At 46.0% G+C, this 15,249-nt stretch overlaps 1 long non-coding RNA gene across 1 annotated transcript; it reads right to left on the bottom strand.

Annotated features, from left to right (window-relative positions):
* Positions 1 to 10,791, bottom strand: LOC111739037. The gene is made up of 2 exons (XR_002780071.1): positions 10,687 to 10,791; positions 1 to 389 (listed from the first exon to the last, which is right to left on the bottom strand). It is a non-coding gene; the product is annotated as an uncharacterized LOC111739037 (long non-coding RNA).
* Positions 10,792 to 15,249: the final 4,458 nt, after the last annotated feature.

Here is a 15,249-nt window from a genome sequence, read left to right as displayed (position 1 = left end):
TCTGGATTGAATTTATTTATTGTTAGTAAATTCTTCGGGGTTCTGAGTTACTTCTTGCCTGGCCAAGGGATGTCTTCCACCTCTTCTCTGCCCATCCATCCTTCCAAACACTCCCAACCATTATTTCCATCAGAAGCTGGGAATTTAAGGAAGATTCAATAAGTGTAGGCTCTTTTGATGATTGCTCGGTACACTTTGTCCATTTCGGTGACTCATACGACGGGCCGTTCTATGGCTTGCAGACTTTCACTTCCAAGAGGCTAGTCTCTGGGTGCCACCAACAACATGTGAGACCATGCTGTGAATCTCCAGCCTCAAATAAGAAAGCGCAAGACTTCCACTTCTTTCCATCTTCTCTAATAATTCCTGCCTCTGAGCCAAAGGAGAAACTGTTGAGAAAAATCAGGCCACAATTACCCCACAGAGAAAATATGTTTTGAGTCTAGTGAAGGCTTTTGCTAAGTGACATTAATTATAGTTGTTTAGGTTTGACTTTATTAATTAACCTTCTCAGCTGTTTATATTGTAGCCTTGTATTATGCAGCCTTGTACAGTATGATTTAAACAAATAGTTAAAAAATCTTACTACCACTTTAAGTGTATATATCATTTTAAGCTTAAAAGGGCTTTTATCCGGTCTCATTTGATAACACACATTGATTCCATTTTTTTATTATGATGAAATATACAAACATAAAATTTACCATTTTTACAGTTTTTAAGTGTACAATTCAGTGGCATCAAATGTATTTATGACATGCAAACCATCACCACTATCCATCTTCGGAACTTTTTCACCAGCGCAAACAAAATCTCTACACCCATTAAACAATAATTCCCCATTCTCCCTCTTTCCCTCCCTCCAGATCCTAGTAACCTCTAATCTACTTTCTGTCTCTATGAATTTGACTATTTTAGGTACCCTTTGTAAGTGGAATCATACAATCCCTGCCCTTTTGTATCTGGCTTCCTTCACTTAGCATAATGTCCTCAGGGTTCATCTACGCTGTTGCATGTATCAGAATTTCATTCCTTGTTAAGACTGAATAATATTCCATTGTACGTATACACTACATTTTATTTATTCATACATCGATGGACATTTGGATTGTCTCTACTTTTTGGCTATTGTGACTGGAGGTGCCGGCCACATCGGCCAGCCTTATTCTTATTTGACAGACGTGGCTAAGTGATCGACCTCGTCTCATGGAGGTAGAGCCCAGTTTCCAGGCCTGACTGCAGGTCAGCCTGGCCTGCGAAGTTAAAAACAAAGACAAACACTCTGGATTGTCAGAATGGCAGACGTTCTGGAGGTGCAGCCTGGATGGAGCCGTTTACACAGCCGTCCGGGCGACTCTCCTGTGTTGCCAGAACCCAGGGCGGTGGAGCCGGGAGCAGCGAGCCTCCCGGGCGCGGCCCCTCTCGGCGCCTTGCAGACTCCTCCTTTGGGGTTCTTCCCATCAGTCAGTGGATCAAAGTGGGCCCTCTTTATGTTATTTTAGCTCATAATTTGGAGCAGTAAAAATAATACAAAGATTTAAAAATTCAAAATTTAAGCTCAAAACAAAGCCTGCTCTCAATACCATGAAAGCCGAATGCTGGTATGTTGGCTAAATATATGGATCCATTTGTTCCTTGCATTTTAATCATCTCGTTTTAATAACACACCACAATACAAACAATTGTGTGGGTTAATTCAGCTCCATTTAAGAAGTCTTGTTCTGTCCGCCAAAGCTTGTTGTTCTGTCTAGTTAAATGCTCATGCATTAAAATGCTAATAATTAAACTGTTACGATTGACTAATGAACTCTGCCAGCGATAAATGATGGTCTTGTTAGATTCACCACACAGCAAGCCTCCTTTTGTACTGAGAAAGTTAAAGGTTAAAGCGCTCTTGAAACCAGTGAGTGGATCTAGAAGCAATTACAATTTTTCCTTGAAACTAATAGTTACTACAATAATGTTTCAATTCCAACCCAGTCAGAGTAAAAAGGAAAAAAAGTGGGGGGCAGGGGGTGGAGGGAGGATGACTCTGAGCTCTATTCATGGACGAGGATGTGGAGCTTTCTTTAGCCCACAAGGCAGATGGCGTGGTTGTTCAGACCAAAGCCCACAGTTACAAACACCCTTCTTAGAATTTCTCCCAAGAATGCAGACAGAAATGGTGGTTTTTCAGGCCAGAGCAGCGAGTGACCCAGCGTCGTGAGTATTATTTCAAGCATGATGGTTAAACAAGGTGGGAAATTTTGCCCCAAATCCCTGTGTGATTCGAGGGAAATCGCTCAATCTCTCTGGGCCTCAGTTTTCTCATTTTTTAAGAGCAGAGTAATAATAACAGCCCTCTGTGGCGAACATTTGCTTTGTCCTGCCGAGCAGCCAGTTCCCATTCTTTCAGTAACGGCCTCCAGTGTTCCAAGCAGACGCCTTGCTCTTCCGTTCTCAGTTCACGTGGTTGCTGGGAGTTGATTTCAACCCTCAAGCTCCTGGGACGAGCATGTGACCAGGCCTGGCCAATCAAAGCATCACATCCCTCTGGCCTCACCAGGGCCCAATCAGAACCAGCCAGAGCAAATCCTGGGGCCTTGGCCAGAGCACTCTGGAAAGCATCACTCCCTTTACAGTGGACTTGGACCTAGAAGGATGTAAGCCTGGAGCCGCTGGGCCACTCTGCAGACAAACGGAGCTGAAGAGGAGAGGCAGACTATTGAGGAGCTGGATCCAGCCTTACCCCAGGAATTTGCAATGATATGAGCCAAAGTTTCCCTCATAGTCCCTCTTTAAGCCAGTTCCAATTGAGTTTCTATTGCTGGCCAGGAACTTTTTCTCACGCCGAGGGAGGACTGTAAAGCTGAGGCTCAGCCCTGCCTCCTCCAGCGGCCCCTCAATGCTCCAGACTGAGCTGAGCTCCTCTCTTTGACCCCCAGGATCACTCAGCACGTTCTGAGCACTTTCTGGAGCTGGCTTGCGTTTCTCGGAGCTTTACCTCTCCAACAGGGCTGGAAGCGCCCCAGGGGCGAGGTTCCCATATCCTCCTTCCAACTCGCTCTTTCTCCATCGTTACGGCCACTGGCAAGGTATGCTTGGCTTGGTCAGGTGAAGGGCAAAGATGCAAACTGACCAAATTCTGTAGTGAAGATAAAATCATAAGGCAGAGCAAACCTTAAAGGCGCTCAGGGCCTTTTCCTTCCAGAGACCGTGTGTCCTTTTCCAAATATATATATTTTTTTCTAGAGGAAGCAAGGGAAGAGCACTGAAAACATCAACCGCGATCATGAACTCAATTTATTGCATGATTTCATCACCATTCGTGCTGATCTTTGGACTCAAACTTAACAGTGGACACATTTAATCAACCAGCCCAGGTTCTAAGCATCTGGAGAGAGCCTGTGTTTGCAAAGTTACATAGAGGGAGAAGCTTAGGATCCCCTACTCCCAACCTCCAGTTCTCCTAGCCCAGCACTGGGCACAGATCTGGATTCTTTCAGGGAGCATAACGTGGTCGTCATTAGGGCCGTTCACCTGCAGTCCCATTTTCTTCCTTCCAAGCACGAGGTTGGTTATCTCTCCATCCCCGTTGACGTTAGGCATGAACAAGTTACTTGCTCTGGCCATGAGATTCGCTCTGCTAAAGTATTCTCGCCTCTTCTCAACTCCCCCTCTGAACTCTTCTTTCTGCCCCAAGTAGAGCTATCTGCTCTGCCCGTGACTGCCCGCGACTCATCCACACTATATTTTCATACATCTGGGGGCCGGACTCATACCAAACTCATCATCTTCATGGCCTCACGGTGCCCAGCACATGCCGGCACACAGAGAACATCCAATCGTTGTATTTTTTGTGTGAACGGAGGAGTGCATTTCCATTGGCCCCATTGGAACCATCTCTCTCTCTCCCTCTCTCTCTCTCTCTCCTCTTTTGTGGAGCTCATTGTCCACTAATCATGAAACAATACATTTATATCAAGTTCGTACTGGCTTGTGTTAGAAAACACTTCACAACCATCGTTTCCATTCCACCGATGACAAAACTGGGGCTGAGGGCATGAAGTAATGACACCGGAGCCACAACTGGGGAATGGCAGAGCCAGGCTGTGAACCCAGGCAGTTGACATGATTTTGAGTGTTCTTCCCTTTCTACTTGGCTGCACTGGAAGGAAACGAGGGGAAAGAAAGACACTCAGTTGATTTCTAGGTCCCCAAAAGTTCTGTTCAAGTCTTGAAAAAATCCCATCCCCAGCTGGCAACCATTTGACTAGTTATATTTTCCATCTTGTTTGGCAACCCCAACGTGGTCCATCATATTCTGGAAATTACTGGGGGAAGCATGAGTCTGGTCTCTGTTCCCCAGGAGTCATGGCTACCAGCAGGCAGCCCACTTCCTCCCGAGAAACCTGAGCTCTTGCTCATTACTCCTTCCTGGGGGAGAAACAGGCAGAAAGAGAGAAATGCGGAGCATATCGAGAGGAGCGGCTGTGTCTTTCAGTGGATTCCCCTTCACTGCCGGATCCTGGCTCACTCCTCTTCCTTGAAGGGAGGCCCTGCTCCTTCAGGTCAGGCCAAAGCCTTTTGTTAAGTTCTGCGCTCAGGCTGGGAAATCTTCTTTGTGGCATTTGACATGATTGCAGTTTTTCATTGTTTTTCATGACTTTTCAATTCATAGTCTTCTTCACAAAACTAAAAACTCTACAGGGGCAGAAACCGTGTTTATTATCCATCCATCCATCCATCCATCCATCCATCCATCCATCCATCCATCCTCGCATCCATCCTCCCATCCATCCATTCACCCAAACCCAAATATTTTTGATTGCCAGCCATGTGCCAGGCACTGATCTGGCCACTAGGGAAATAACAGTGAACAAAACAAAATCTCTACAAGTATGGAGCTTGCATTTTGGTGAGAGGAGCAAAGTGATAAATGAGAAATCAAATAAATGTAGAACACGTCAAGGAGAATAAATGCTATGAAGAAAAATAAAGCAACATGGCCAGGAGAAGGGACAGAGCGTGGTGGGCAGTGGGGGCTTCACCACCAGGACCTCGAAGACTTGCCTCCCAAATATCCTTCCAAGGACAGAAAGTCCTGGCAGGCACTGGTCATTGGCAGGCAGCCACTTTATACTGAGACCACTGATCCCTTGCTTTTGTCCCCTTCTTGGAAAGAAACAAGTGAAGAGAGAGAAATAAGGAATAAAATTTCCAGTATCCAACAAAGCACCTGACGTTTGGTGAGCATTCACTGAATATTAGGATGGATGGATGGACAGACGGACAGACAGACAGATGGGTGAAAGGGTGTTGTCATGGGGATAACTGGGGCAGGATGGAGGTTGAGGACAGTCTCATACCCATCTAGAAGAAGGATGGGCCTTGGGCGTGTGGGCACCTCTCCCCAACATTTGCCTACCATCCATGAGGAATACTCTGGGGAAGATGAGGCAGGCTCAGATGATACTAGAGGACTCCCCAAGTTTCTTAAAACCTCTTCTCCACCCCCCAGACCTCACTGGTATGAAAGGTAACTAAACCTGACTCCAGGGTCTATGGGTCCATCAAAGCTTGAAGCAAAGGGTGGGGTCGCTGGGCGAGGCTCAAACCCAGGTGACCACAGAAATTCCTCTTCCTGGACCCAGTCAAGTGCAACAGGGCCCAGCTGGAAGCTAAAGCAAAAGTTAATAAGAAAGCCACACTGTATACCTAATGAATTTTTAAAATCAATTATGAAATAGTCTCATCGATCATTTAATATCTTGAAACCTTTACTAATTAATTTTATTTTTAAAAAAATTCTCATAGTCTGCTAACTCCGTAAATAATGTGCTTTAAATTTGTTTTCAAAGGCAACAGTGAGCTGTGTGTGTGTGTGTGTGTGTGTGCGCGCGCGTGTGTGTGTGGTTCAGTCTCACCATTCCGAATCAGCTGCTCTATATTTGAATGAGGTCCCCTTGCCTATTCACAGAAGAGCTGTCCATTTGCGATGTCACGGTCAGTGTCAGGCCTCCTGTCCAGGTGAGTGGCAGCAGTGAAGCAGGTGCCCGGTGTGTCCGACTGTCTTGGGCCAGGTGGGTGGCTCCTCTAGAGATACTGCTTAAAATTGCCACCTGCTCAGTGGCAACTCTTCTCATGAGTTAGTGGCCGATGACTCCAACGAGCGGCCCAAAGACAGAGGGACAATGTGAATGTAGCCATCCTGAACCCCAGAAGGCAAAGAGAGCCAGGAATCAGAGCTGTGAGGCCCAGCTAATGAGGGATGCCGAGGCAGTTCTCAAATGCCAGGCTACCCGGAGAAGCTGGCAGTGGTCCTACGGACAGTGAAGTGCTGTTGTCTCTTAAGCCAGTGACATGGGAACAAATCAATAGAAAGGGGCTTGGCAAGGCCCCTAAAGTAAACTGCTGAGCCATTTTAAGTTCGGCCAAGTCCATCCTTGAGTTCTGCTTTGGGCACCCCGTTTGGAGAATGATGTAGAGATCCTGGAAGGAGGCCAGCGGGAGGCAGCAATCACTTGAGAGTGCTGAAAGGCAGGATTAAAGGAACTGGAAGTATTTCGCATCTTGGAGGGAAGGGACAGGAGGCCTGCGATGTGGAGAGACAGGGAGGGCTTAGTGATTACCCACTTTCAAGTCTGCAGAGGGATTTTGTAAGTCACCAGACTTATTTCCAAGGAGGATAATGGTGGGGTTCCCCCCACCCCCGCAAGCAGGAGAGAATTAAGTTAGACCTGAGAAGGCTGATTTGAGGTAAAGGTGAGATCAATTCCCCAGCTGAAGTTACAGCATAGACCCAAGAGACAGCCTTCATTGCAGACCGAAGACTCAGTCTGATCTGACGATTTTTTTTTTTAAATCAAACTTTTTTCTTTTCTCATATTTCTACATAATCATATTTCTTATGGTCAAATACAGCTACATTAAATTTGTATTTTTAATGAAGTAAATTCCTCCCTTCCCCCAATTATAGGCTTGTTGAAGGTAATTGGGGAAAAATAGGAAAGTATAATAAAGCAGAAAAAAAACCCTGAGATAATCACTGTTAAAGATTCCTTCTAGTCTTTCTTTTCTGGACATGCGATTATATACAATTATTCTATAAAGGTTTGTACCTTGATTTTTTTAAAACTTAAACCTGCTTTCAAATTCTTTCCATGTCATGAAAAAGGTCAACCCTTTTCCCACATTAAATAATGTATTTTTTTCTTTTTCAAATTACCAAATGAAATACAAAGTAATACAACATTTCCGAATGATTCAGGAGGAAAAAGTAAAGACACCATTCCTTCCATAAACCCACCCCAGGAGACAATCGCCGTGAATGGTTTGGAGCACATTCCATGATCCAAAGCATTTTTGACGGCTCTGTAATATCTCTTTGAGTGGATGTACCACATTTTACTTTCCCTACCCCATTATTAAACATTTATGTTTTCAGTTTTCCATTGAATTTCCGGTCTCCCTCACTGTTTATTTGTTCACGTGTTAAGCGTCACGTGCACTGTTCTAGGTAATGACAGTATAGCAGGGGACAAAACACATGAGAACCCATGACGTAGAGAGCTTACGATTTAATAAAGGAAACTTGACCATAAGCAGGTGAAACACAGAGCGTGTCAGACGGGGGTAAGTGCCATGGAGAATCTTCGCGGAGAGTGACGGGTCGGGCCGAGGGCAGGGGCTGCCCTGCGCGTTCTCAGGCCCAAGCATGGACCATGAGCTGATGTCCACGCCTGTCCTGTGAAGGCCTTACGCTTTCTTCCTGGGACATTTATGGACCTCTGATGCCCGACCTCGACCTTCCGTTTTTTCCCGTCTCTGTTAGACTTGAGTCTGGAAAATGCTACCTCAGGCTTTTCTCTCCACATGAAAACGTCCCAGGAACGAAAATTAACATCGGTCTTTTACTTTGCCTGTTTTCTCACCTGCGTCGTATATGTATCACACGTAAAATCACTCAATGTTTCACTGAAAATCACCAGAGAAAAAGCACGTCGAAGCATTTCAAACACTGTCAATTTGATACTTTTCAAAAACGAAAAATTATTTTAAAGCATTAAGTGGTATAAGACAAAGCCGCATAAAGAAAAGCTGTCTCCACCACCTGCTCCCACTCACTCCTGTTCGGAGCAGCCAGTTCTATGGCATGAGGCCTCTCATACGATTCTTCCCATCTAGCCGCCTCCTAACACGCACGTACCTAGAGGTTAGTTTCCTTTGCTGCTTTCATGCAGATGGAATCCTAATTTATACATGTCTTCTCTACCTGTCTTGCTCTGAATGCTCTTATTGGCTCTACAAGTCAATGAAGCTGAATCTACTTGAATTGTTTTGAAGTTTACATGCACCCACACACATGTAATTTGCATCTTTCAGATCTTATTACATATGCTGATTTTTAGTGCAGCCTTTTTAAAAAAAACTTAACTTCTCCCTACTATTCTCCTAGGCCCCACCTCCAACTCATGCTTGCAACTCGATTTGTGTCCGTCTATATAAACACATGTACAAGGTACACACACATGTTATATGCACCTTGGCATCTTGCTATTCTTACTCACCACTCTGTCATGGAAATCCCCCCCCCACAAAATCTCATAATGAAGCTGTCACTCACCCACAGTGGACATGAACCCTAATTCATTTAGCCATTCTTCTATTGATGGGAATTTATTTAATTTTTAATTTTGGCTACTACAAACATCCTGAAGTGTTTAAATGTAGATCTATATCTTTAGTTAATTGTGCTTTTATTTCTATGGACTAGAATCCCAGAAGTGAGAATTCTGAGATTTTGGGATAATGTAAGGCTTCAAAGGTAAAATATTAGAGAAGGAAAAAAAGTGTTCATTGTAATGTAAGCCCCATGCTAGGAGCTTCTGAGGTTGGGACATTCTCCATGATTTAATTATTTGACCCTTCTTCCTAAATGGTCAGTGTTTTTTGACATAGAGGCAGGGGGCTCTTACTAGTTTTGTGACCTCGGAAAGTCACCCGGCCTCTCTGCTCATCTCTTATTCTCCCCCTCTACAAAGGAATCCAGCAGGTCTGGTGCCAAAGGCTGGTGGGGATCCCCACAAGAAGGTGAAGGTTTGAGAAGATGTGAGCACCGCTCCTTAGTAAGGCTGGACACTGTTAGTACCAGCGTGAACTTGAACTTGCTCTTGGCGGTCTTGGCGGGAGTTCAGCCACAACCCAGCGTTTCTCCCCTTTCAGTACCCTCTGCTATGGCCTTACGGGGATATTTCGCTTCACTAAAGTTACTGCTCGGAACATTGGCTCCTTCCTTTCCTTAATGAAAAAATTACCGCAGTTGAACAGAACAACCACCTTCCATCTCAGCATTAACAAATGAATGAGTCACGATGAATGAGAAGGAGGAAAAACCACAAATGCTTAGGGTGGTTTAGAAAAAAAAAAAAAAAATCTTTGAAATAGGCTGATACAATCTCTACCCATTCATTTGGCCAAGTTGTTCATTAACCGAGGAGCTAGACCAGGATGAGCCGGCGGGGTGGAACAGGCTGAGGTCAGGGCAGTGTCCCCGACTTGTTCCGCATACACAATGGAAGTTTGGACAAGAATAATGTGCTGAAGTCTGGCGTGACACATCGCCCCGTGTCCTGACACCTACACTGTGATACCTGCCATTGTTCTTTTCACCCCGTTGTTGGTTTTCTAACCTGGGGGAACGGGGTGGAGACAGATGCAGTATGAGGCACGTTGGCTTTTGAGCCACTTGAGGAAGGCTTAGGAGGGGATTCCACACAGTCGACTTGTGGAAACAGTCCCTCCATATTGATAAAAATCTCAATGACATCACAGGACTTCATGAGAAGAACTGGGATATGTTAGGGGACCTGGTCCCTGGCCATGGCTTTGCCACCAAATAGCTGGAGGACCTTCATGGAGGTATCTCATTTCTCATATCTCATTTCTCTGGGCCTCAGTTTACCCAATTAGAAACTAAAGCCATTAGACTAGATGAATTCCAAAGCTAGCTATGAAATTCAAGCATTTTTTTTAACTAAAAAGAACATTTTTTTAATATAACAAAAGAAATCATGTTTCTTATAGAGAAATCAGAAAATACAAACAGACCAAAGAAAGAAAATTGAACAAAATATTAAGTCTAATATCACAGTACTGTAATCGAATTGAACAAATTAAAAGTAAAGTCACATTACTGAGCAGCAAACATTATTAATCGACTCATGTGTATCCACGCAGGTTTTTAAAATAGGCATATATATCTTTTAGTATTTCTATATAAAATCTGTGCTTCTAGTAAACAAAGTATCACTTTAGAGGTATAGCGTTATGATATGCCTATTTGTAATTTAGCGTGACACATGAATGTCTTCGTGTACACAATGAACTTCTTCTCATGTCCCTATCAACTTTGTTTAAAATGCCAGCCTAGCTCCTCAACATAGGATTGTTCCAAATTTTATTAATGCTGGACACTTAAGATGTGTCGCATCTTTCATTATTATAAATAATGCTATAAAGTACATCCTGGTAATTACCTCTTCACATACATCCTAAAGGTAAGTCCTTAAATAGGATGCTTAGAAAAGTATGAATGGGTGGTGTATGCTGAGAGCAGAGAGTAGAGGCCAAGCCAGGTCCAACATGGTTTTTGGGTGGGGGGAGTGGGGAGCAGGAGAGGGGGAGTGTCTGAGCTGAAGCACTAACCATGATCTTGTTGAAGGGAGTCTCTCTCCTGTGTGTTGACTGATCGAAGAGCAGACAGGGGCTTGGGCGGCTGGATAAGTGTCCACCTGGAGTGTCTGCCACGTGGTGAAGGGGCTGTGGGATGTGGGAATTTTAAGTACCCTGACCATGCAAAGGCTTTCAGGGATGTGCAATCCTGTGTTGCCAGGAAATCAGGAAAACGTTCTGTGATAACGATCACTGCTCAGCTATTCCCCGAGGAAAGAACTGTGGGGTTCCCCTTCACTGACTCTCGGAATGCCATTCCATGGCCCTCATTACGAAAGGGCAAGAATAAAGGTTGAGGTATCATAAACAAGTGCTTGCAAGATTACTGAGATAACATGTCAAGTGCATTTGAGTTTCTTCATGAATTAAAAAATGTAGGATGAGAAGGGGGCCAACAGCTCTGATAACTCAGCAGATGTTGGTGGCACCCCAGTGTGGCCTGTGCTGTGATTCAGAGGAGCCCTCTCTGTACCCGTTTCACAGATGGGTGCCTTCGGGACGCACAGGTCCAAGTGATGGGTCCAACTCCATGCAAGATTGCTACAGCAGAACTGCAAATCCATCCTGGGTCCATGGATGACCATCCCTGCCTTACCGGCTTTGCTGTGGAAAGGTTGGAATGAGGTAACGTCTCAGAATGTCCTTTGTAAGCTATAAAATATTATGTGTCTATGTGGGAGAGTACTATGACTTATAAAGCTAAGTTACAGCAAATTTTAAATGAAAAGCTCAAATGGCCAAGCTGTAGAATGCTAACTTTTCATATTCATTTTTCCTAACGGATCAATAAGAATCAAGAACATATATTGAGTTCTGCTATGTGATCTAAGTGCTTCTATGATGTTAACCCATTTAATCCTCGCAAAAACCTGTGAGGTAGGTGCTATGATTATTCCCATCTTACAGATGAGGAAACTGGGGTACAGAGAGGTCGAAAACTCGGTACAAAATCCCAGCATCTATATGTTCTGTCTGCGGGCTCTTGTCGCCTGCGAGGCATTTGTAAATCACATAAAAAGGTACTCGTGCCCAGAAAAAGAAGTTTTGAATTCGACCTGACCACTAATGGTCCTTCGGTAAGTCTGGGCCAACCCAGAGAATTGCTCCCTTGTTTTGCCAGCTCGAGGCTGACCATCCCAGCTGGGGACCCTCTGGGGTCTCTCCTGGAGCAGAAAGGGTTAAGCTGACCCACGACCTGGAGGACCCTGAGATGTTTTCCTTCTGTGCCACATATGTAGATGGGCTCTGAAGACGACCATCTCTCTGCATTGGAAATCATGAATGTTTATGAAGCCGGTCCAGAATTCCCAGAATTCAGTTGGGTGCACTTTGCAGACCCTAAAATGCTGTCACCATGGACGGCTTCATTGCTTGCACCTGCTAAAACATTTGAGGCATTTGAGAGGCAGTGAAACACATTTGCTTTTCATTTTATCTGACTTTGGAAACCTTTGAAGTGTTTAATAGTAGAGCCCAGGAAAGATCCCCGCCTCTTAATCATTTACTCGTAAGGCACATTCTCGGCTGGTAGCCTGTCAAGCAGAAACTGACCTGAGCCCAGTTTTATTAAGTGTCACATGCCCAGTCACTGTTCATTAAAGGTGTTTTAAGGTTTGAATTATGTAATTTATGAGAAAAAGAAATAAAAATTCCATTGTTTTATTAATATGCAGCCCAGGATCTCTTGCTCATAACAAACTTGAAGAAGGACACGGGTGAGGAGGGGGGTGACTGGGGGTGGCCTCTCGTTCCAGCCTCCTTCGGCCACTGGCTCTCCCACACCCACTCCGTTCAACCCCAGGCAGGAGCCAGGCAAGTGGGCAGAGCCCTGGAAAGGGACCCATCCAGACCTGTCCTCTTGTCCCCGCTTGAGGTCGATGTGACAGAGCGGCCGCCTTCCTCCTCCCCTCCCCGCTCTCCGCCTCTTTCCCAGAAAAGCCTAAGACAAACAAACAGCAGGAAAAAGCATTCCTAGAGTGACCCTGGGTGACCACGTGAGTCACAATCACTGAGAACTAATGTGCCTGCCTCTCAGGAGAGCTGGGAGCAGGCGGGATGCCGGGCGCTGGGCCACCTGCTCTACGTAGATGATCTTACTGGAGCCTCACCTTACCTGAAGGGAAGTGGTGACCGTCCCCATTTTATAGAAGAAACTGGCGCCAAGGTCAGGCCCCAGTACTGCCCTTGTCCTTCCTCTTGGGTACTGAGGGCATCTTTAGCCCAAGTCAGCCTTCTCAGAATCCTGCTGCCGGGCGTGCCAGGAGGTGTGGATGGACTAGACCAGGAGTGTGTGCCTTATCTGGACTTGAGCTCTGCAGAGGCCCAGCAGGCCCCCAGCAGGGTTAGCAACCTGCACGAAGGACATTTCCCTCCCACAGGTTCTCCATGTATTGTCAGAGCATTCACAAGTCCAAGTCCACCAGAGGCTTTGCATAAGGGTTGCTCCCGGCTGGATGTCCCTCATCTGACACAGTGGGACTCCCCGCCTCCTCTCAGAGGCCTCCATTCTCCTTCCCAGCTTCCAAACAAAGGTGGAGAAGCCAGCCGTGCCTGCCCTGTGGTGGGGTGGCCTTAAAATCCTCCAGCAGTTGTCGGCTTAGATGGGTCCCTTTCTGACAAGCACAATAAAACACCAATGGGGGAAGAGTCACTTTCCAAAATGTGGATGGTCCGGCACATTTAGACTGTGGTGAGGAGTTGAAAGCTGGTGCAGTTGAAAGTATTTCTCACCCTCCACTTTCCTGCACACCACACAGGGAGAATTACAAACTTGATCTTGAGTACTTTCTTAAGCAAGTGACTCATGTGTTACAGGTGCAAAGTGGCACCAGGCTTTCCCCCTTTGGCTCGAGTTTGCGAGTTTTTATTGCAGAGAGGGGATCTCAGGTGAGAAGGCTTTGCTAAGACACAGAGTAGAGTTTTGAGAACAGGGGCCCTCTAAAGTCAGGGTCGGGGTGGGGCATGGCCAGAGCTAAATGAACTCCTGTTTGGGAAGCGCCATGCTCCCAGCCAACCCCTGTTTGCAAGAGGTGAGGTGATGGGCCAGGTTTTACAAATCGATGTCAATCATTAACCTGCTTAATTTTGAATTACCAGTTCAAACGATATTTCAATTGAATCGCTGGCTGCTGGCAATCGGGACTGGAGGAGCAGATGCGTTTGATCTGCCAGCCCAGTTTTCCTGAGCAGCAAACCCACAGACCTCTGCAGGGCCACAGGCCGGAGGGTTCTGGTGTCTCTTGGTGCCTTGGGGGAGCTCTGAGCGCTAGTTCCAATGCTGAGAGAGCTTTGCATAGAGTCTCCAGGAGTCATCACAAACCTATTAACTCATTAATTCTGCACGGTTTTCAGCATTGTGCTAGACGCTGGGAAACAGAGAGGGGTAAGTTACTTCAGCCAGCCAGGGAGGCCAGTGAACAGACGCTTTCGGCAGAGTTTGGTACAGGCTTGGGTGGGGAAGAACAGGCAGCTGTAGGTGATTTGAGGAGGTGCATCAGGGAGGACTTCCCAGAGGAGGCAATACCTAAGCTGAGACCTGAAGCTGGAGGAGGAGTTATCTGGGCAATGGGAAGAAAAGCAAAGGCAAGCTCCAAAGAACCTTCTATGCCCTGGGAAGGAGTTTGGAATTTGTTCCAAGGGTAATGGAGGCCACGGACTGGTTTTAAGAAGGGGTGGATAACATGAGTAGATTCATGTTCTAGAAAGCCAGACGTGGAGAGGGGAGTGAGTAGGCATAGGAATAGAAGTGCGAAGACCAGGCAGGTGTGACCGGCCTCACATTCCTAAGAGGCTGGCCAGGGGGCAAAGCCTGACCTGGGCAGATGTGCTGCCGGGGCGCATTGGGGAGATTGTGCCAGGGGACCTGGCTCTGGGACGTGACAGGCCCTTCTGAGGACCACTGAAGGTAGGGCCCTCCTGGCATCTGTCTGAGCCCGAACCCACGGAGGCGGAAACTCTTGGAGACAGTCACAGAGAAAACAGGGCTCAAAGGACAGGTGGATGGGGTGCTTCTTTTTCAAGCACGATAAGATTTAATTAAACCGCTCGAGATGGATGGCTCTGGGGACTGAAAATTGAGGAAAGAACTTCTCTCGGACTCTAGACGTACATCAGGAAGGACCTGCCCGGGGTAGCCACGGATGGTTGTGCGGCTCAGCACATAACCAGGTTGCCATGGCGGGTGGCCCTCCGTGGCATAAACTTCTGTCAACCATCAAGATGTCTTGGTCTGAGGGATGGAGACTATTATTTTCTCTCAGGGGATGCGTGAGGTAGGCAGAGGTACTCACTATACCCAATGAGATGCTCAGCCGTTTCTTTCAAAAAAAGGTGTTAAATGTGAACATCATCTAGCAACCATTATTGTTTTTAAATTAATTGGACATTTACTATGCGCTGGCTCTGGTGCACGCTTTCACATGTTAGCTCGTTTAATTCCCATCCCTGAGAAGCGGGCATCATTATGGCCATTTTCACTGATGGGACAATTGAGGCTGAGAGAGAGTAAATCGTCGGCACAAGGTCACATGACTGATG

Source organism: Pteropus vampyrus, unplaced genomic scaffold (assembly GCF_000151845.1).
Source record: "Pteropus vampyrus isolate Shadow unplaced genomic scaffold, Pvam_2.0 Scaffold46, whole genome shotgun sequence".
Classification (NCBI taxonomy): domain Eukaryota; kingdom Metazoa; phylum Chordata; class Mammalia; order Chiroptera; family Pteropodidae; genus Pteropus; species Pteropus vampyrus.
Note: the sequence above shows the minus strand (reverse complement) of the source record. Positions and strands in the feature narration are given on the sequence as shown.